The 19,562-nt window shown below is 34.7% G+C and overlaps 2 long non-coding RNA genes across 2 annotated transcripts; one reads left to right on the top strand and one right to left on the bottom strand.

The window, feature by feature from the left end:
• Nucleotides 1-11,024: 11,024 nt before the first annotated feature.
• LOC125674974 (uncharacterized) lies at nucleotides 11,025-12,747 on the top strand. Its single transcript, XR_008803119.1, has 4 exons — nucleotides 11,025-11,226; nucleotides 11,831-11,989; nucleotides 12,156-12,208; nucleotides 12,399-12,747. It is a non-coding gene; the product is annotated as an uncharacterized LOC125674974 (long non-coding RNA).
• Nucleotides 12,748-14,151: 1,404 nt separating this feature from the next.
• LOC125674971 (uncharacterized) lies at nucleotides 14,152-16,729 on the bottom strand. The gene is made up of 4 exons (XR_007370299.2): nucleotides 15,751-16,729; nucleotides 15,314-15,440; nucleotides 14,824-15,062; nucleotides 14,152-14,480 (listed from the first exon to the last, which is right to left on the bottom strand). It is a non-coding gene; the product is annotated as an uncharacterized LOC125674971 (long non-coding RNA).
• Nucleotides 16,730-19,562: the final 2,833 nt, after the last annotated feature.

Here is a 19,562-nt window from a genome sequence, read left to right as displayed (position 1 = left end):
GGAAGTCCCCAAGAAAAAAAATAAAGCCTCTTCATCACAAAGGACAAAGGGGGGGGGGGGATAAATAAAGAACAGAATGAGACAGAGGAGGGGGCAGAATTAGAAGATGGCAGGGAAAAGGCAGAGGAAGCACTTCGACTAGGAAGTGTGCCGAGATTCAGACATATACATTCTGGACACAGAGTGTACGTTTTTTGATAAATTATCAGAGAGCATATTATTCTTACATATATGTGTGTTTCGAGTTCTATTTGAAGTTGAAGTAAGTAAACTTGTATTGGCATTTCCATTTCAACTTGGTAAAAGCAAGTTTATAATATTTATTAAGTACATGTCAAAGGATGTAAAGGATTTTTCTATTTATCAATAAAAAGGGGAAACTAATATTTAATCGAACAACTGCCGAGAGGCTTACGTAAGACATTAGTACGATTGGTTTGCAAATGACACGTTAATAGCGATCGAAGCTCGTGTTACAGAGCTCGCCCCGATGATAACACAAGTGAGTCAGGGATGTGTTCTTCATCAGCTGAAAAATGCTAGGAATTACCCAAAGTATTCTGGGGGAAATGTCGTCACTGCCGAACTACCATGTTTTCCTCACCTAAAATTCGTTTTACAATGTAAGAACACCCGTGAATTATGGAAGTTTCTACTGCTTTGAAAAAACATTATCAAATCACAGATGGCGCATTGCACGTAAAAGTATCACTTAAACTCTGCAAACTCGTAACACAAACTTACCGGAAGCATCCTAAAATGAATTGAATTCACAAGCAAATAGTTATTACATGTTGTTAAGGGTCTTAGTCATCCCGAAAATTCATACAATTAAATCTATTGGATTCTTTCGAAAAATTATTCAACATTTGTGTCGTCCCTGTCTTAGATTATAGCAGCTTAGTTTGGGGATACAAGAAACATCACTGCATTGAGATGATTCAAAACCGGGCGCTAATATACTTCCTCGGAGTTCATCGTTTTACCCCGTTGTTGGCAGTCCAAGGGGAATGTGGATGGATTATGTCATTCTGTCGTCACCAAATAAATATCGCACAATAGAAATGAGAGTCAAACATACCCAAATGCTGAATATATATAGAAGTCCATCAAACTCCTATTGGAATAGATTACTACCAGTGGCGTAGCTTCCATTGAGGCAACCGAGGCAGCTGCCTCGGTAAAAAATAAATAAATAAAAAAACCTTTTACGTTGTTAAAATGTCGATAGCTTCTGGAGGGCTGCGCCCCCAGACCCCCTGCCTCGGTAATATTCGAACCCAAGCTACGCCTATGACTACTGCCTTTCTATCAAGTGGCACGGGACAAAGTGTCTACTCCCCAAGAAAACTAGTAAAACCTGTCCACCGGTCCAAGTCATGTGTCATATATCAACCAATCGATCACCATGATTTTGGCGGGAAATATAGTTAATTAAGGAAAATATAGAATAATTCAACACAGACACTTTTAATAACTTTCTAATTAAAGATATTTGTAAAAAATTCATTGTTACATTTTACCAGACTGGTAAAAATATAAGACAATGCCATTGTCTTCTAATTAAAGATATTTGTAAAAAAAAAATTCATCGTTACACTTTACCAGACTGGTAAAAATATAAGACAATGCCATTGTCTTAAATCTGCCATTGTCACAAACTCTAAAACTTCATTGCTATTTCGGATTTTCAAACATTTCGGCTGAGCATCACTGAAGAGACATTATTTGTCGAAATGCGCATCTGGTGCATCATAATTGGTACCGTAAAAGTTTTACATTGTAAAACTGTTTATCAATTCACTTACCTTGCATAATTATACATGTATATGAATAAAGTTAAAATCAAGATTGTAAAACTATGTACATGAAATTTCTGTTTTGCTACAATTGTTCCAAAACTCTGAACTTACTCCATTTTGAAATCTTGCTATAATGTAGAAAACTAACATTGGACATTCCAAAACCATTAAAATTTTATTTTTCCATTTTTATTGTTTACAGTGCTTAACTAACGTATTTCTAATGTTCAACCAAAATTTGAATACCAGTTACAAGTGAGATACAGCACTCACAATTCTTTGTTATGTAAACAAGGTTCGTGCCATGTTTTTCTTTACACTTATATTGCGTGATAGAAAATACCCTGTTTAAAACAAAATGAGATGTGCTAAACACTAGAAACTATGGAATTATGTTCATAATTGACTTGCAAATTGGAAAATCTGCTTTAAACGAGCATTTACTGGTATATATAGCTTATATGTAAACAAAAACATGGCACGAGCTTTGTTTACATAACAAAGAATTGTGAGCTCTGTATCTCCAATGTACCTCGACAAATGACATTCAATTTTTTGCTGACCATTAGAAATATCATAGTTAAGCATTTTAAACATTAAAAATGGAAAAATAAAAATTGAAAATTTCCAGCTCAAATCGTGTCCATGCCCCTATTAAGAGCTACCATGGCAATGTTCAGATGTGGAATCCTACCCTTACGGTACCACACAATTTTTAAGTATCTACATGTATAGTACTATACATCCAAATCACTGCACATTTGAAGACATCGTTTATTGTGTTAAATTGTTTAAAGTGACACATAGGTCCGTTGGGCCAGGTGTAAAATTATAATAACACGTATCTTACTGAAATACAAAAGTTGTATTACACATCTCAAAATAATAAAAGATTTACTTACTTACATACTTACTGTAGCCATTAATCCATTTTACAAAGAAGTATTGTGAGCGACGGCTGTGAACAACTTTTCCTTACTTGAATAAAAAGAAACTTAAAAGAAAAGAAACTCAAGATCTTGAAAAGATGATCGTTTTCATTAAAATGCTAGTGTGTTTCTTTCTGAAGTAAAACTTCTGTAAAAGATCTGTTCTGTTCACCAAGGTTTATCGTTTGTAGTAAACACATAACTTATTATATAGTTTTACTAGTCTGATAAAGTGTAACACATCTTAATTGGGGGGGGGGGGGGGGGTGAATATATTTATGTAAAAGTTAAAATCCAATTTTTATGGATAGAAAAACTGCATTCTTGGAAGACAACGTTAACACAGTCGTTTGTATTACAGTTAATAAAAATGTCAACTTTTGGAAAACGATACCGATTTTTATCACTAGTTTATGTGACAGTTCATCGTAATATTGCATAAATAATATAAAAGTGTTCCATGTTATTCTGCCCCATACTGCGGTGGATAAAAAGAGAGGAATTACTCAGCTTCATTGAAAGGTACACAATTTCATTATATATTTTCATTAGAATCTCTAATGTATAGGCATTTTATCATGACTTTAACAATTTGCACCATCACAACCCTGGCCTTGACCTTTGATCAAAAAATTAAAAGTTTATCAATTTTTGTGACATCATTACCATCTTAGCATAAACTGAGTAGTACTTGTAGCTTAACCCCGTCTGGCTCACGCTCACAATAAATCAACTAAAGTAGCACCATACCAAATGACCATTACATCAATGGCAACTGTGTCATTTCTGGAACATTTTGCTTCATAAAAAGCTTAAAATGTAGCTTTCAAAATGAATTTCCAGAGTATGACTCAGTTCTTGTTGCACGGCAACAAAACTAATTTTTTAACTGTCCTTTTCAGAAAGTTCACAATCTAACCTTTTTAAAGGAAATATATATATTTTATGATAGATAAATAACACAAAAAACAATAGAGAAATTGCATCATTATATGCTGCTAACTTCAGTATTTAACAGCTACTTGAATATGAATTCGAGTTATACCTCTTTGCAAAAAATCGACAGATATGTAATTCCTGTAAGTGTCTGTGAAGGTGAAAACTCGTCACTCATGAACGAACTGGAATCGTCAAATTGGATACTAAAGCACATCCACGCTTATTGCCACAAAAGTAAATGTTCAGAACGTACACTGTACTAATGGGAGTTGAACTTTTTCATATTGAAAGAAAAAAAAAATATCAATTTCTGAATATATCAAAGTAATCCTGGCGTTTTTCAAAATTCAGTAGTATTTATTTATTTTCACTAAATTTGCGCAGTTATAAGATTGGATTTACAATGTGTATCTTTATTTATTTACTAAATACAGAGAATCTAGTTCAATAGATCTATATATTCATTTATATACTAGATGCAGAGATGGAGTTTGTCTTAACCTAAGGCATATCAAACGTTGCAATATTTAATCTTTTCCATTTGATTGTATAACTGCAGAAAAAAACAAAAAACAAAAAAAAACATTCATTAGTCTTACCCGAAAGACCCGTGATTCTCACCTCTAAATGCCAAGCGTTTGGCGAAGGAGCAATCACTACCTAATTTAACGTCTTAGGTTTGTTGTTCATTTGTATTGTATAATTTTTCATTTCTGTTGTAGAGATAATTTTTTTTATTTGTATTCTATATCCCCTTATTTGCATTTTTTTTTTTTTTTTAAATATTTGTATTGTATAATTTTTCATTTGTATTGTATCCGGAGGATTGTATATTTTGGCTTGTTATAAATGATTGCATTGGTTTAATCTTAACTTGTCGCTTATTGTTTGCGAGAGGTGTTCAAAATGGTTTACACGAGGTCAAGTTCAGGAGCCACGTTTCCCAGGAAAATATATGTATCGTATTAGCTAAATGCAATGGTGTGAAGTTCACCCTCGAAAACATTCATTATCGCTTTTATGCGCCTATCGCGAATAGTGACATTCAAACTTTCCCTTGAATATCAACCTCGTGTTTAACCAGTGACGGATCTAGAAATTTCTTAAAGGGGGGAGAAAACGGCTGGATGTCTGGGGCTGTCTTGAGACCCCTAGTGAGTTCAGGACAAAACCTTGGTGGGAGCCCAGGGGGTTCCCCTGAAACTACTGAATTCTGACAAAATACACGTACATGCTTTTTTTTTTTTTTTTTTTTTTTGATATTCAATTTCTATAATAAAAAATCCTTCACCTACAGTTGGTGACGTCTCATCAATTGATATGAGTGTAAAATTCTCGAAGGGACGTTGACAAATGAAATCTTTCGTAACAATCAAAATAAACAATCCTTCGGATACAATACAACTAAAAAAAATTACCATACAAATGGATTGCTTGTATCTTGCTTAACGTTTCTCTCTCTCTCTCTCTCTCTCTCTCTCTCTCGAGAGAGAGAGAGAGAGAGAGAGAGAGAGAGAGAATTTTTCACTCATATGGAGACGTCACCAAGACCGGTGAAAGGCTTCAGATTTAGGCCTTTGCTCGGCGCTTACGGCCTTTGAATAGTGAGGGATCTTTAGCGTGCCACACCTACTACAACACGGGGCATCCGTTTTTAAGGTCATCTCCGAGGACCCGTGACATTTACACCTGATGCAGAGCGTTTTGCGATGGAACTGTCACCACCTGCTTTCACGACTTAGGTATGTCGCGGCCGGGATTCAAACCCCGGCCTTCCGCATGCGGGGTGAATGCTCTAACCTCTAGGCCACCGCGAAAATTATACAATACAAATGATTAGTTACATATTATATATGGAAAATATAGAATACAAATGGAAAACTAGGATGAATTGTTTTAGCATACTAAAACTGATGTCTCCCCTTCCATTTTCCATAGTTAAAAAAAAAACATTTTTAGGGATCATCTTTAAAGTGGAAAATTAAGAGTTACACTACATAACAGTCACATACATGTACTTGAGCTTCAAACAAGGAACAGTGTTGTGAACAACTATGATAGTAAAGTAAACTTAATTACATACCAAACATCAAAGGCCTATACCAAAAGACAAAAAGTTATGGTCCAGACAACAAAAATTCTATTATTTGACCTTTACATAAAAAAGTCAAGGTCAAAGGTCATCAAAATGACACGTGACACTCTGCCTTATCATGGTATACCCACAATGCAAATATCAATGGCCTAGCCCAAACATTTTATTTGACCTTTACATTAAAGGTCAAGGTAAAAAAAATGAGAGTGACACACTGTCTTATCATAATATACCCACATACCAAATATCAAAGGCCCATGTCAAAAGACAAACAAGTTATGTCTGGACAACAAAAAGACCAGTGTATTATTTGACCTTTACATGAAAGGTCAAACGTCATCAAAAATGAACACTCTGTCTTATCATGGTATACCCACATACCAAATATCTAAGGCCTATGTCAAAAGACAAAAAAGGTTATGGTCTGAACAATAAAAATGACCAAAAAATTCTATTATTTTACCGTTATATAAATGGTCAAAGGTCAGCAAAAATGGCACATGACACAGTCTTATCATGGTATACCCAAATATCAAAAGCCTATCTCAAAGACAAAAAAAGTTATGGTCCGGACAAAAAAAATGCCCAAAATTCTATTATTTGACCTTAAAATAAAAGGTTAAACTTAAGGTCATCACAAATGACAAGTGACATATTGTCTTATCATGGTAAATCCACATATCAAATAACAAAGGCCTATGTCAAAAGACAAAATAGTTATAGTCCGGACAAAAAATTCTATTATTTGACCTTTATATAAAAGGTCATCACAAATGACACGTGACACACTGTCTTATCAAAGGCCTATGTCAAAAGACAAAAAAGTTATGGCCCGGACAAATTTTGTATGAGAAGCGGAAGAAGAAGAATTCACACTTAAAGAATATGTCCCCTTTCTGGGAAGGGGAAACATAATCATACAAATATGAATAGAAAGCATACAATACAAATAAAAAAATTATATAATACAAATGGAAAATATAGAATATAAATGGAAAATCATACAATACAAATGAAAAAATTATATAATACAAATGGAAAATATAGAATATAAATGGAAAATCATACAATACAAATGAAAAAAAAAAGTTAAATATAAATGTAAAAGATCAAATATTGCAACGTTTGACATGCCATATTAGTCTTGAACCCTTCGATGAACTCGTCCATATAGTGCCTAATGTGCAAAGCTTGTTTACAAATATATAAAAACTTGTATGAATATATCTTTTCCTTTCATTTTGTAAAACGAACATATCTGTTCATATAGTGCTCATAATCTGAAATAAGCTCTTTTTAAATTAGAACTTTAGCTTTTGAATATAGGAATATATTGTTTGTAGAACGTTTCTGGGCCATACATTATTTCAAACATGACAAGGACGTGAAGTCCTATGCAATATAGTTATGCACGCAGTGCGTGATTGCCTAAGGAAGCTGAACAAAGTTCAACTCCCAATACACTGTCTTTTGTGTAGACTAAACCTTTGAACTGGAACAAACAACAAAGTTGTCGGCTAGGTGGAATGACACACCAGGTGATTTTGTTTCCTCATGTACATTATAGAACACTTGTAATGACCCCAGATCATTCACTTTTTAAAGGAAGTTGAATTTAATAAATTTTCAATTATATACTACAGAACTCCCCATTTTGTCGTTTGAGATATTCCTGTTTACCATGTCTGAATTAAAATACAACAAAGCAAAACTGATATCACACTATTTTTTATTATTTCTGGAAAAATGGGTTCTTGATTATTTACACTAAACTCCAATTCCTTGAACACTGGCAGGTAAATCTGTACCAACATTTATAAATAGAAAATGCACATGTATGCAAAGGTCTATACAACTTTTGAAAAATCATTAAACAAAAATTCCGGATAAAAGAGTTATCTTTCCTTAAATACCAAGACCTAAACAACCTGGCACTTTTTGTAAGAAAAAATACACATTGGGCATAATTTTTTCGTCTTAAAAGCCATAACGTCTTTCTCAGATTAGTGAGAAAAGACACAGAAAGAAAACGTATGCGGTGCTGATGTAAGAATATAGTTTAAACCGTTTTTTTTAAAACAGAATTTTAGTGCAGACTATAGAAATTAAAGCTGGATTAATTTATATGCATATATTTGCATATGAGCAAAGCAGTAAAATAACTTTAAAATGAAATAAAATGCATGTGCTGTCATGGAGCATTCTGTTGTCAAAACAGGCTACATCAGTAGGATAAATATGCTTTAAAAGAATTTGACGAACACTGACAGCACAGACAAAATATATTTGTGAATCTCAAACTAAAACAAAACAAAGACTACATATTCAATTAGAATGGATGAATTTAACACACACAATTCAATACTACACACAGACACACACAAGTGAATACTATGCAAATTAATACGTGCAAACACACAATGAATAATACACAACAGCAATACACAAACAGCTATAATAGACTACACATAGAAATACACCAGACATTTAGATTTAATTAACATACATTCATGTATTGTCAAACATCTTGCAGCATCTTCAAGTTATTAAGAGGATAAACAAAGATACTTACATTTGATTTGTTACCTTGAAAAGGAATTCAATTTGCATGCAAAATAAAAGCTCATGCATGAAAATATCTGAACTTACAAACATTTTTTAGGTATGGAATGACTGGTAATTTTGGCAACATATTTTTGGTTACTGTGGTATTTTCATGTGGATCATTTTCGCCGAAATGCATTATTATATGAAATGGTTGTAAAATGTAATTACATTAATTTTATTCAACTATTCATCTTATTTAGATGGTTATGCCATTAAACTTGAATAAAGAATGGTCAGGTCCAATAGAACAGGATATATTTACATATGGTGCCCCAATCTATCATGACATTCTCGATTCCCTTAAAAAACAAAGCAGAATTGCAATTCTTATTCATGTACATGTATGTCAAAAAATATATTTCAACAAAATAAGATGAAAGAAATTCTAAGTTCAAAAGGGACATAACTCCCAGAAAAATCAGAATTTCCTGGGAAGATGCACATCTACACAGTGTGTCTTTATTAACTACAAAGTTTCACGAAATTCGGTTGAGCGGCCTCGTCGGAGTTGTGCTGACAAGAACAAGACAGACAGGCTTGAAATTTTAAGTTCGAAAGTCCCAGAAAAATTATTGAATCAGAATTTCCTGGGACATTGCATATCTACACAGTGTGTCCTTATTAACTACATGTACAACGTTTCACGAAATTCTGTTGAGCGGTCTCAGAGAGGTTGAGCTGAAGAAATAAAGGGACTGAGAGACTGACAAAATAAAAACAGTATTAATACCCTTCGCAACTTCGTTGCGTGGGGTATAATAAAGTTTAACACTATTTTATTTCACACAATTATAGGTGACAGACTTCGCCTATGTAGCCTAATCCTTTTCTTGCACATGATATATAAAAGAAGCAGTTACTTCAGAAACGATGTTGATTATGAACTGGTAAATTAGTACTAGTTTAGTAGTTACGTGTTATTCTAAACAAGAATATCAGAAGAACTGATAAATGCTCTCCAAAATGCATCTAACCAATTTTTTTTTACTTCATATAACGAATTACTCGCACAATGATCAATAACTGTTGAAATATTGTTGAAATGAAGATTTCTTTTTCATTTATAAGGTATGTTCAACAAGAGTTACGGTGACCTTTACAAAATCAACTTACCTTTGTCTGAAAGGCATTTCCCTTTCACTTATTCATGTGATATATTATCAATACTTGTTAAAACTGTTGAAATAAGTAAAGACACGTTTTCTTAATACAGGGTACATGTCCCGAGTGACCTTGACCCTTCCAAAATTACCTTGAGAGACCTTGGTCTCAAAGATCAATAAATATTTAAATATTGTTGAAATGAAGTATTTCTTTCATATATAAGGTACGTGTTCCGAGTAACCTTCACTTTTACAAAATGACCTTGAGTGACCTTTCTCTGAAATCCATTCGTCTTTTACTTATTTGTGTGATATGTGATCAATACCTGTTCAAAAACTGTTGAAATAATGAACTTTGTACTTTCTGATTGACCTTTCGAAAATAATCTTAGTCCAAAAGTCCTTGTCTTAAGGAACATTTGTGGTCAATTATATTAATTTCTGATCAAAGGTTTAAGAGATATGAGCTCGGACGGACAGATGAACGGACGACAGACATGATGGCGACTCCCGCGAAAATTTTCGGGGAGTTTGCTTGTCGAACTACACGAAAATGTAAATCGATAAGCACGTGTTCTTGACCTATTGACCGGTCCCGGTAATTCAGTGGTAGAGGGTTTGCTTCATAACAAGGAGGTCGTGAATTTGACTCCGCTAACGCCAAGACGTAAACTTTTGGTAGCGATTGCCCCTTCGCCAAATAGTCAGCATTAAAAGCGAAAGTCACGTGTCTCTTGTATATGACCTCAAAAACGGAGCCCCGTGTCACAGCAGGTGTAGCACGATACAGATCAAAGGCCGTAAGCGTCGAGCATCTAGGCCTAAATTTTGCAGCCCTTCACCGGCAGTGGTGGCGTCTCCATATGAGTGAAATATTCTCGAGAGGGACGTTAAACAATTTTCAATCAATCAAACTATATACATGTACCTATTATGGTCCTTTTATCTCATGTACACCTTATATGCAGTGTAATATAACATAATATCAGCCCTTCACAGGCAATTGTGACGTCTCCACATGAGTGAAAAATTCTCGAGAGGATATAAACAATATACGATCAATCTGTCAAACATTTACACTTAACGTTGAAAAGATTGTATTGATTGATTGTATCCAATCTAATTAAATGTTAGATCCGCTCGAGTACTCGTATGTATGCAAGTACGCGAGCGGATCTAACATCTAATTTTAGCCGAGTTGCAACGAAGTTGAACTCATCTATTGGTTTGGTGATGCGGGCGGGCGGGCGGCTGGGAGGGCGGTTGGGCGTCAACAATCGGTTTCCGGATGATAACTCAAAAAGTTTACAATCTAATCAAATGAAACTTTAAGATATCGTTGGGTACCAGGTAAGGAAGACCCCTATTAATTTTGGAGAAAAATGGTCAAAGGTCAAGGTCACAGTGACCGAAAATAGAATGAAAATTTCAGAAAAATTTCGTTTCCGGATAATAACTCAGAAAGTTTCAATTCGAATCAAATGATACTTAAAGATATTGTTATGTACAAGGTAAGGAAGACTCCTATAGGGTCTGTAAGTCTCGTTTGGTTTCACTTTCGGTTTTACTACTTCCGGGTACAACAACATGTGGAATATATAAAGTCGTAACAGAGAATCGGCACTAATATGTAATTTGGAGTATTGTTAAGCGATCGACTTCATACATGAGACTGGGAAAACCCTGCCATGTAGTTTATTTAGGTTCCTAGTCGATGCTACAGTAAGGAAGCGGTGGATACAAAGATGTAGGTACGTAATATTATCACAATTCAACGAATAATCATGTCAAATTAACACACGTGTGTATAAACTGACAGAATATACTGGACGTGTTGTTTAGATATTTCAGAGGGGGTAGGCCTACAACAGATTTTGACAGACGAACTGATAAAAATAAAATAATAAGAGCAAAAAATTACATGTACTACAATTTCATAAATGGGCGGGGGGGGGGGGGGGGGGGTAAGTTTTTCTTCGTTATTGATTTCAACATTTATTAACATCTTTTACTACATAATTCCCTTCTGTCTGAAAAGGGGAAGGAACACTTATTTATTGTATCAATATAGAAAAAATAACCTTGCTAGGAAAAGGGGAAAGGGTTGACAGGACACCCTTGATACTACTTGCCTTTATATAGGCTCCTGCATGATTAAATTTTGTATTGTGTTTCAAGAGAACTGACATATATCTTTATTGTATAATTATTTAAAAGTGACACATGGCCTTGAAAAGAATGATTGTAACACTCATATTCTGTGCTTATTTCAGAAACTACAACTTTGTTGTGTAGTGAGCCACTTTAAGTCAATAAAAACAGCAACTTATGGTATATGACTTTTTTTTTTCATAGACACAAAGTTACGAAACCTGCTGAAGCAGAAGCATCTGCTTCAAACGTACATGTAGGAACCGAAGTTGATACTGCTACCAATATATCTGTACCAGACAACAATGAAGTGCATCTACATGATCACGAATATACAGCACCAAACCCTCAACATTTAAAAAGGTACAGTGTACGATACAAGTATTCTAGTACATCAAACCAGAAAGTTACAACGGTTGTTAAGTTTAGTGTCAGGTGGTTTTTCTGTATTTTCTTCATTCACATTTCAGTGTTATCTAAATTTATATGCACACCAAATACTATAATGGTATTGCTTTTGTTCTTACAGCTTGAAACCATCCTTGACAACTGGTAACATCATAATTGAAAGACCCTGGAAAGGTATGTTTTAGCGGTTCGTTAAGGAAAAATGAACAATGCACTTTCTATACACTGACTAGTTATCAATTTCATAGGTCAGCGCAGATTTCACAATATTCAATTACCTAGTAATTTTAGGGGGGTATAAATGTTGCTGTATACACCATTTTCTGTGGATATTTTTCATATATTCATGAAATTGTGTTTGAAGGGATCATGAACACTGTTGGGAGTGTTCATTCAACTGAAATATAAAAGTCAGAAGAATTGAAGATTGCAATGGATGCAACAGAAGTGACCTAATATGACCAAATTGATATGAATAGCCAGTTTTTCGCTTGCAGTAATGACAAGAGTCGCCACAAAGAAAAGACCTTAATGTGTATTACGATTGAAAATTTGTCATTTATTACAATACCAAATGACGAAAGAAATCTTCAACATAAGATTTTGGGGGAAATCAGATAATACATTCTACATGAAAGTACCTGCAAAGCTAAATTACTCAAAGTCTGATTTCCCCCAAAGAAGACAAAATAACTTAAATAATGCTACGCTATAAGATGACAAATAAAAATTCATCAAAACAAACCCAGAGCAAAAAGATGGCGAACAAATAAGGCCTTTGTCATTTATTACAATACCAAATGACGAAAGAAATCTTCAACATAAGATTTTGGGGGAAATCAGATAATACATTCTACATGAAAGTACCTGCAAAGCTAAATTACTCAAAGTCTGATTTCCCCCAAAGAAGACAAAATAACTTAAATAATGCTACGCTATAAGATGACAAATAAAAATTCATCAAAACAAACCCAGAGCAAAAAGATGGCGAACAAATAAGGCCAACCCAAATGATTAAAAGCCTATATAAAAAGATTGCATAGCACCGGAGTAAACCTCCATATTGAGGACGGAAAGTTGGGGTGGTGGAGGGTTGAATAAAATGAAAAAACTTTGATCCGCTTTACAATTTGTATTTACTGAATCCCATGTATATGAAAAGGCTAACGTGTGCAAAACACAAGCTATCGCGTGCCTATCCAAGCCATTGATTGGCTAACAAACTTGAGGCCCCCAACGGGGTAAAGTTATACGAGGTCCCCAATAGGGCAAATGACACATATATACGCTTTAAACATAAATGCTATTATGTTCCATAATATTGATTTAATGTGTATTACACCTAATGCAGCTTATTTCCAATCTGTATGCTGGATACAAATCTAATTTGGCATTGTGGCATTTTAGAGAAGTTGCAAGTTGGTGATATATTCCTGGCGGACAAAGGATTTTGTATGTTTGACAAACTTCCAAACGACATAACACTTAATATCCCATTCTTTCTTACAAATAAATCGCACTTCTCAAAACAGGATGCACAACTTTGCTATAAAATTTCCAGATGCAGAATCCATGTTGGATGGGAAAATGAGAGAATATTTTTTTTTTTAAATTCCTTAGCCATATTCTATCATAGTATAGATATTGATCTGACAAAATATTTCAGATTTGTGTGGATCATGTGAAATTGCAGGTTCCCCTTTTGAAGGAGATTGCAGATAAATCCTACAAACTTATTAGATTAATTGCATGTATATATATACCTTAAATCTGCACATACCTGCCACATTGAATTTTTAAAGTTAAAAGTAATGAATACCATAATGCAATATAACTTTTCTACATATTTATATAAATATAAAGCCTTTTATATTCATATGAATATAAAGCCCTTTGGAACGTCTCCATCAGAATGAAATATTCTCGAGAGGAACGTTAAACAATATACAATCAAACATAAAGCCTTTTGTTCTCATTCTGAAGATTTTCAAATCTGCATTATTAAAAAAGAAGTAAAATCCATTGTTTTAGTAAATGCATGTAATTGAATGATTTTTGTAAAGCTGGACACTGTGTCTATACATACATGTAATTTGGTTCATCTAAAATAAGAAAAACTCTGTCTATAATGTTTATTCAATAAATATACATGTAATTACATAACTTTGATAGATGCACCACTGATATCATAATAAGGTATATGTACATGTGGTTATGTGTGTGTGTTTTAGACTGCAAAAATACTTCATTATTATAATTAAACTCTATCACGCTTAAAAGGTTGACCATAATACATCTTTGTCAATGTGAATTATTTGAGTGTCACTAGGAATCCACACTAGCAAATCACAGCATTGGGTGTCTTTCAGGTGGTGTTGTCCTTGAATCTGATGCAAATATTCAAATTTTGTTTTGAGGTGCAGCGAACCATCCCTTGCATCACATTCTAAAATGGCAAATGTCATTACATGTATTGATAAAATATACATGATTTACAAGTGCTCTGATTAGTGGTGAAAGTATTATACTGCAATATGCATACTTATTTTGACATAGATGTACTGCAGTATTCAAAACTTGATGCAAGTAAAGTTTATAAAGAACATTAGCAGTTCAATATCACAATGAAGCCTAAGTAGTATTTGTATTTCATTCATAAAATGCTACTTTAAAATTAAAATAAACTTGGATACATCCATAATGATATATATGAATACATATATGTACAGCTAATGTATATGTATTAGGTACACATACACATAATTGTTCAATCTATAATGCTGACTTACCAAGAGGGAAATCCCAACATTTGCACAGGCCTATTTAATTGTCATTGTTCGAGCTGAAAATGGGCACTTAGCCTCAATTAAGAATTTCAGGGGTTGCTGAAAATGGCCTGTTGCCCTGCGGAATGAGGATGCAGTTAATTCCTCCATTGTTGTTGTGAACTTTGACTATGCCGACTTTGGATGTTTTATCCAACTACTGGCGTATTTTACATTGAACAGTTTTATTTGCCTTCTTATATCTGAAAAATTCCAATACATGCATATCTACATGTAAAAATTTTATCTTCACAGTTCGAACCCATTTATTACCTACTTTGGGTATAGATAAGATAAGTTTATTCCAATTTTGGGCACAGAGGGCATAACAGCTAGACAGTTTATAAAGAAAGAAATTTCTAAAAAGAAAGAAAGTTTACAACATATAAACTTATATCATAATAGATATAGATCCAAACATGTATTGACATTATTTTATCTTTAAATTGTGTACCTGCCTTTGAAAATTTGCTGTCATATGAAGATCGACACTTCTACTGCCCCATTATGGGCATACTGGCACCAGACATCCACATTAATGATGACTGCACAACACCTTTATCCTCAGATTCAAGGCATATCTATAAAATATTTTTAAAATATTAAACAATCTTAACCCATCTGTGATGTAACTGATATAGATAGGCATATTTAATGCGCTTTGTTTATTGAATATACAACTGTACACTGCAGGTGCGTAAATGTAGTATCGTTATACACCCCCCCCCCTTTTTTTTCCGATCTCCCCAGTACGTTCGTATAAATACAAAGCAAGTTTTATGCATAATCTGTTTTTATTTTCAAGTATTAATATACTTTCAATTGGAATGATTTGAGAATATAAAAACGTATCGTACATCTCTCTAGTTCATAAATTATGCTTTTACCAACCTGCTCTTTATCTGCAAGACGTACCCTCGTCGATGCTTGTACACTGGCGGTTATTACACGTAATTCGTCAAACACGAAGCGAAGAATCCTCGACCACTCCACTAATGCTTCAATTCCCATGTTTATCTCGTTAAAACCTCCACATAATCGATTGATAACGCTATATCTATGTATACCACTCTCTACACAGTGCAATCTGAAATGTTGATGTACCCGGAAGTTAATACTCTCGCTAAATCTCGGCAATCACATGACGAGACTTACAGACACTATTGATTTTGGAGAAAATAGATCAAAGGTCAAGGTCACAGTGACCGAAAATAAATTTAAAATTCCAAAAAATTTTGGTTTCAGAAGGATAACTCGAAGTTTTGAATCGAATGAAACTTGGATATAGTGTTGGATACCAGCAAAACAAGGCCCCTATTGATTTTGGAGAACAATGGTCAAGGTCACAGTGACCGAAAATAGATTGAAAACTTCAGACAAATATGATTTCTGGACAGTAACTCGAAAAGTTTAAAACTGAATCAAATGAAACTTGGCTATATTGTTGGATAGCAGGTTAGGAAGACCCCATGCAACTCGGCTCATGCACCCCTGGGTGCATATATTGATTTTAATTAGATTGAATTGGATCTTGCTTAACGTCTCCCTCGAAAATTTTTGACTCATATGGAGACGTCACCAAGACCGGTGTACATCAAAGGGCTTCAAACTTAGGTCTATGCTCGGCGCTTACGGCCTTTGAGCAGTGAGGGTTCTTTAGCGTGCCACACCTACTGTGACACGGGACATCCGTTTTTAAGGTCATCTCCGAGGACCTGTGACATTCACACCTGATGCCGAGCGCTTGGCGATGGAACTGTCACTATCTGTTTTAACAACTTAGGTCTGTCGGGATCGGGATTCGAACCCCGGGCCTTCCGCATGTGGGGCGAACGCTCTAACCTCTCGGCCACTGCGGCAATAGACCTCGGTTTTTAGCTACACGTGTTTATAAATAAATACAATTTATCAAAATTTATTGCGCTGGTAGATAAATTACATATACCGTATGTATCGAATAACTCTATTTAAAGAGACACTACAGCTCATTTTCCACATTTTAATAAAGTGTTTTTTTTTAAAACACGTATTGATAAAATGATAAAAATCATATCGATACTGACAATTTTGAACAATTGGATGCATCAATTTACTCTCAACTGAGCTTTGAAGATCATTCGGAATTCAAAGGTTTCTTCATGCTGACTCGGACTTTAAAATGCTTATTTACATCACGTGGTTTTGAATGACAGCAAAGGTGTTGTGTAGGAATAAGTAATTATATGAATCATTATTTCAACTGAAACCCTTCGCGGCTAGTCCCAATGGCAAATGGGGGTGGGGGGTGGGGGGGGGGGGCAGGATCGCCATCTCCTTTTTTGCCACTAATTGTGAGTGAAAATCCAAATTTTGCACCCAGATTGGCGATTACTTGGGCTAATATTTGACTTTCACATCACCCTTCGGAAATCCTAGATCCGCCACTGAGTTACACGCGTTTCTCCTAGCTCTTTGTTCTCCAACGGCCATACTGATCCCAAGGTCAATTCTATTTCACGTATGAGTTTTACATGTATCTCATTCTATTTTTACTTCTTTTCACACAGAATCTGTCAAAATTCTGGATCTATCCGCTACACTTTCTCTCACTGGACGACATGCTGCACTGTTTACTGTTAATGAGCATGCGTTTGAAGACCGAAAGGAGGAGACTTGGTATTTTTGGTATAGGCCATCAAAAAGTATAATTTTTTATGTTAAAACGAGAATTTTGAACTTTAGATCAGTGTTATTTTCTCAAAGTTCATACATTCAACAATGCAACAAAAATTGAGAAAGCGCTGGGAAAATTGTCATTTCATGATTTTTGCGCAAAATGAGCTGTGACATACATGTAGTGTTTCTTTAAAGTACATGACGTTGAAGGCTATTTATGTTTCTAAAACTTGGACAATGCATCCGAATCACATGATATGATCTTTTGTATAAAGCGAAGAATAATGAGTTCAAACATTAACAGGTTTTCATGATAGAGAAGTTCTAGTAAACATTTTACTAATCTTTATTTTAAATATCGTCGATATTGGGCACAATTACCACAATACGAAATTAAAAGGTTCTTAACAATATACGAGCATAGCCTAAATGTTTTAACTGTACCTACTATCGCCCATATGTTTCCAGATCTGTAAAAGTATGGGTGGGGTCAAATGCCCATGAGAATTTCAGCTAATGAAGAAACTCCAAGCTTGAATTCAGAGTTTTATACCGTTTGGGGCGCATGTATGTTATAAGTTATAACGATCTAGTTTGCCAATACAACCTATGCTTGGGTCAAATGCTGTCTGGCGTTTTTCATACCGATTGCTAGGCCGTTCTTGGCACACTGATTTTGACTACGAATAACTCCGTTTACCTGATCAAGATATGAGATTTACAGCGGGTGTGACCGGTCGACAGGGGATGCTTACTCCTCCTAGGCACCTGATCCCACCTCTGGCATATACAGGGGTCCGTGTTTCCCCAACTCTCAATTTTTTTTAATTGCTTATAAGAGTTAGAGATTGATCATTGTTCGTTATCTTCACCTTCCATGCTCCATGTAACATTTGAATCATAAAAGTACAAATATCGATGAGTTGAATCATGTTAACATGAAACAAGAAAATTTATTTTTCTGAATATATTGGAGCCCTTAGCATATAGTCATTTCATTTCATCCTTTATATCTCTATGTGTTTTACTGCCAATTCAGTGCAATGTACCTTTTGAAATCGTCATTTTGCTCCCAAAACGGTGAAAATGGTCAATGTCACGTAATGAGAGAAGTGGGTGGTGAGCAAACTGAATGTAGTGTAGGTGTCAATGAATTTAACATGTTAATTACATAAAATCAGTCGTTTTGTTAAAAACATTTTTGCTTGTAATTCAATTTTTGTATATTGATTCCCATGTCAAATTTAACGTACGTTACATCTCGGCCTGTATGTATTTCTTAGGAATCTACAATTCTATGGCATATGCGCATTTGTATTATAGCATGGTTTCATCATGTTTTTATTACCAGGTCAGTGTTATTTCTACATCACATTTATTTGTTATAGGTTGAGTTCAGAAGTGTCTAACGTACACAGAAATAAACATCAACCTAAATATTCCAAATTGGCGTAACCGATAATTTCATTCGCGCGTTTCAAACATTGTATTCGTAGACCTGTAGTTGAGTTCGTGGCCGTCTATTTCATTTGTAAGTGCCACTGTAACTCACCCCCCCCCCCCCCCCATCCCCGACCCAACCCTATTGTTTGATCAAATGTACATTTTAAAATTTTTCTAAATGCTTTCTCCGTAAGTAGCTTCTTTTTTATCCTGTTAAACCCTGCACGAGAAAGAAGTCAATATAATATTCTCTGTGTTAATACTATTACATATGTACGCGAAGCGTAGAATAGCAACGACAGACATAAATTTTAAATTACCGATCCCAGAAATTCGATGCGCCAACCTTTGCCTGATTTTTCATGACATTCTCTTGTAGACATGAAAGAGTATGAAACAAAAAGAATTTCAATGAAGCTGATCTTGTATTTCGGAACTGTCGGTGATCATTCGTCTTTGACTTAAACCCTCCATAAAGGCAGCTTCACGAAGGATAGTACCATTAAATATTCATCAAAGAAACAATTATCGCAAACCTTTTTGTCAGGAGTACTTACTTATTTACGTACAAAAATCATTCAACTTCCTTTGCCGAAAGCCAGGGT

Source organism: Ostrea edulis, chromosome 1, assembly GCF_947568905.1.
Source record: "Ostrea edulis chromosome 1, xbOstEdul1.1, whole genome shotgun sequence".
In the NCBI taxonomy this organism is placed as follows: Eukaryota; Metazoa; Mollusca; class Bivalvia; order Ostreida; family Ostreidae; genus Ostrea; species Ostrea edulis.
Note: the sequence above shows the minus strand (reverse complement) of the source record. Positions and strands in the feature narration are given on the sequence as shown.